Below are 4,978 nucleotides of genomic sequence, written 5' to 3'. Positions count from 1 at the left end.
TAATGATTTTACGTTATCTTCTAATGAATATAGGTCAATGAATTGTTTGTATATGTTTTAAGATTTAGTATTCACCTTAAAATACGTAACCTTAACTTAGATGTGATATCATTATCGAAGTTAGTGAGTGAGTGAGTTAATATTTAACGTCGTATCGGCAATATTGCAGCCATATCGTGACGAGAACGATTAATTATGAAACAAAACCACGTGAATTAATGACACACTCTTAGATCCTATCTATGAAAGACAGTAAACTAGAATATCACAGAAATCAATGTAAAACTAGTAATTACACCTAAAACAGTATATCTATAGAGGACAATGCAACATAAAAATGGGCTACAGATTGCTAACAACAGAAGGTAGATCACCATGACCACTATCACTTGAAGTTAGTAATATGATAGAATTGTGATTTATAATGAAAGAATTTGGGAATATGCCAAAGCTATAGCTAGTATTCTGCATTCTTTAATAATAATATTATTCAGACAGCCAATGTATAATGAGAGTGTGCTTTATCATGTAACTGTAAAACAGATGTGTACACACATCTTGTGAGTGTGAAACCTGTATACTGCGTGTGTGGCTGCACCGACTCATAAGCAGGGATCACAGTGACATGCCACCAAAGTGTTTCAAGACTTTCAGGGGAAGGAACCCTAACATACCACTAAAATACTGAACTGTCTGGAACCCCACATATGGTGACAGCAATATCGACTGGCGTTTTTACACGTGGACGTCCAGAACGTGGCCGATCGATGACGTCATCTGTGTTCTGGTAGCATCTCCCTAGTACAGAAATGGTGTTCCGGTGGCAGTGGAAATGTGCAGCAATTGTTGTCGAGACATTCCCCCACAGACCATACCAATGACCTCAGGACGTTGTGCAGACGTTAGCCTTGGCATTGTTGTGAGAGCCTAGTGAGAGGGAAGGCGCTTATCTTCTTTAGTAAGCGTAGATGGATGGTGATACCTCAACACCCTTTGATATTACCATGGTATTTACATTGCGATTATTTGTTTAGGACCGTCGTATTTTCATGCAGCCGTCGCACTGTGTATGACTTGAGAGGTCGTCTACAACAAATTGGCACCACTTCTGACCACCCAAGGTCGGGTCGTCCACGTTTGACGTCACGAGCAGAAGACCGTCAAATCGTCCTACGTCACGCACGTGACAGATGTCTGCCGGCTACACGAACCAGAGCTCAGATGTCTAGAGCTCGGCTGTCCTCACAAACCATTCGAAATCCAGGTTTACCTTTAGATTTGAGGACGGCATTCATTGAGTGTGGAGACGACGCCGTGAACGGTATGCCCAATGCTGTGTACAAGAAGTCACCAGATTCGGGAGCGGAAGTTGCATGGTGTGGAGTGCTTTCTGTGGAAACAACCGTTCCCCGACTTCTGGTCATCCGTGGAAACCTCTCATCTGCTGTTAACCGCGACCAGGTGCTCACCTCTGAACTCGTTGCTTTCATGGCGGCTTATGACCCAGGTCTACAGTTCCAGCATTATAATGTTCGGCCGCATACCGCGATGTTGACACGGAATATCAAAATGCTGGAATCACCGTCATGGACTGGTCAATGGACTGACCTTATCCAATAGAGCGTTTGGGATGCACTTGGGAGAGAGATTCGTGGTCTTAGGAACAAACCTCAGAATTTGCAGGAACTTGGCGTTGTCTTGAAAGAGCAATAGGGCAGATTCCTCAACCACGTGTTCACAAGCATCTGGCAGTCGATGAGGAGACGGTGTTTGGCAGTACTGAATGCGGAGCAGCCATACTCAACTGAACAAATTTATTCTTGTGACTTGACATTCTGAAAACCCATGTTTTGGAACGGTGTAGCCTAATGGAACTGATTGTGGCACTGTCAGTATATCGAGTACACCACGCAGATCTCAGGAATGAAGTAATAACAATTTAACCATCATATAATCTTTTCTTCTTATATAGTGCCCTCAAGAAAGAATGTGAAATTTCTTTTTTTTTGGGTCAGTATACATTTATTTCTGCACAGATTTCACAAACAGGCTTAATCCTGTTCACAGCGATATTGTTGTGAAAGCCTAGTGGAAGGAAAAGGCGCGTACCTTGCTCAGTGAGCGTAGATGGATGGGGAGATCAGAGGTTCTGTTCTGTGGTATGTCTTGTCTCGTCTGTGTCTAGCCTTGATCTGTCAATTGTCACCTGTCAGATTTGGCGGGTAAGTTGATCATGTGCCTCAATCACACCCGAAAACTTTCGAGTATCACTGGATGGTCAGTCCGATGAAACCCGATGTACGAGTGCGGAAGCATCGATCTCTTCAGCATGCAATGCGTTTCAATAGCCGTTTATTTATTTATTTTTTTTTTTGAACGATCTCAAGTTTAGGGGTTGGGCTTTCCAAAGTGACAGTATTGTGTGGTATTCATTTGCTCCGTTTCCCTTTCCCGGAATGCACGTGCAACAACGTATTGCACGACTGAAGAACGAAACCACTGACGTCACGGAAAGAGGCACGTGCATGCATGTTGGATACAGGTTTGATAAATTTTAGATTTTTGTATACACAATTTTTGTATGTGCCTAGTATATTATTGATGAAGTGATAGCTATTACAGGATCACAATGTTTAGAGTTTTGAGTGAAAGTTATTATGGGTCATATTTCGTATCACTGTAATAGTGTTTTAGCGGCACGCCTTTAAGGTAGCACTTTAGAGTTGCCTCCCTTTGGTGTGTGTTTTGACTGTTGGTAAACACGTGGCCAATCGCGAAGCTTCTATACTTCGCTGGAATGCTCAAGAATCAGTGTCTGAAATGCAAAGGCTGGTTGTTGGTTTGATCACACACACTCACACACGCACACACGGACTTACGAGAGTAATACTGGAGTTGTGTCATCATTCGGCTTATCTACATATGTGTGTCTCTTCGCCAACGTTGACCTACATTCAAGATCGCTTGCTGCGTAGCATTTAGAAGGACTGTTTCTCACCGCCAACAATCCAGGACTTATTTTAGTTGATATTACGTATGTTTGTGACCCATTACTCTGATGCATTGCACAAAAAGCATCGATTGTGAATCATTGTATCTTGTTCTTTGGTCAATACATAATACTGAATATTTGCGTCTGTTATATTTTGCTGGTTCATAGGGGATTTCATATACCTTTTGTCACGGCTAATTATTAACAAAAACACCACGAATGGTTCACAATCAACATAACGTCGGAATAATGTGTTTATTTTACATATACAGTGTGTGATAACGAGAAAAGCAAGTGCAAACTCATGTTTGATAACAACAAAACCAAAATTGAACATATTGACAATAGAAACCCTGTTTAACATCAGCAGTATGCACCACTCATTGATATGGTAAGAACGGTGTAGGAACACCGACCTGATCGTTTTCTTCAAAAACATACTCTGCGAGACTCGGTGGAAATTGTGTGAACAAGACTTTAGCCATGACGTGGACTTTCCATAGGTGGTTTTACCAGACTGCGAGTTACTTTCACTTTGAATTTCAACATAAATATCGATACACTGCATATGACCATACATGCACTTCCACCATGATCAAAATAGATAGATGAATAGGGCGAACTCCTTTGCTCTTTAAAGTTATCGTAAAAGCGATTTTGTAAATATCGATAAATCTAATCAAAACTCAATCAAATTGGTCAAACCAAGTGTATATGATGTAAATGCCTTATATCTTCTGTCCAACTGAAGTGTAAAATATTCCAACAGTATTCTCGTTGTCATTGCTGGAGTGCAGTTTACAGAATGTAAGTTGGTTCTAGTAATCACAACCAATAGATTATTTTAATCCTGTGTTTATTTACGTGCCGGTGTGTGAAAAAAGAGAACAGCAAATACAGGCACATGTTTGTTAACAAAACCAGAATTGAGCATACTGACAAACAAAACCTACTGTAACAGCACCAGTGAACACTCATTTAAATGGTAAAAACGGTGAAGGAACACTAACATGACACTTCAAAAACATACCCTGCAAAATTCAGTGAAAACAGTGCGAACAAGACTTTAGTGATGACTTGGAATTTCCGAATAGATGGCTTTACCAGTCTGTAAATTACTTTCACTTCAATTTTCAACATATAAACATATGTCGTGAAACTGCATATGAGCAGTATTCTGACCATACATGTACTTTTACCATAATTAAATTAAACAGTTGAATAGGCGGAATTGCTTTGGGTTTTTTTTCAAATTATTGGTGAAGCAATTTCGTGTATATCGGGAAATACAATCGTGTACTATGGAGATTTCAGTATTTTAAATACCAGTAATGGAAACGATCAGTGAATGGTCAAACTCGTTCTCTTCCCACAGAGGTTTCTCCTGCCATATCTTCCTACGTAACCTCTGTTCTAATACGGCCATATTTCCCGGTCATCGAGAAATCGCCAATGCGGCAAAAAATCGCAACAGGAATTATCTCTCCCTTGTTACTATCCAATGAGAACACGCGTTAAAAGGACTCAGCTCCAATATGGCGGCCCCCATGCAGTTGGGTTATCAACGTGCGAAGGAAAGATTCGGTATTTCACGTTTAACTGAAAATCAGAAACTGGCAATAGAGAGTGCAGAGATCAATCGCAATGATGTGTTTGTAGAAACAAAAACTGGTAGTGGCAGGTTTTCCCGATGCATTTGGAAATCACCGAGATCTTGCGAATGATCACTCTTGAAACAACGTCTCTGATTGCACAACTAAATCTGAACGCCTCCAATCGCGAGTCTTGAACACTCGCACCATGAAACAGCCGTATTAGAACAGAGGTTACGTAGGAAGATATGGCAGGAGTAACCTCTGTAGGAAGAGAATGGGTCAAACCATACGCTAACGCAAACGTGAGTTTGATAACTTTGAATACCCTCTGGAAACTGTGGCTGCTTCACCTAATTCTAGATTCTGACAACTTGAAGACGTGTTCAGTTCG

Source organism: Haliotis asinina, chromosome 3 (genome assembly GCF_037392515.1).
Source record: "Haliotis asinina isolate JCU_RB_2024 chromosome 3, JCU_Hal_asi_v2, whole genome shotgun sequence".
In the NCBI taxonomy this organism is placed as follows: domain Eukaryota; kingdom Metazoa; phylum Mollusca; class Gastropoda; order Lepetellida; family Haliotidae; genus Haliotis; species Haliotis asinina.
The sequence above is the reverse complement of the archived record's forward strand: the minus strand, read 5'-3'. Positions refer to the sequence as shown.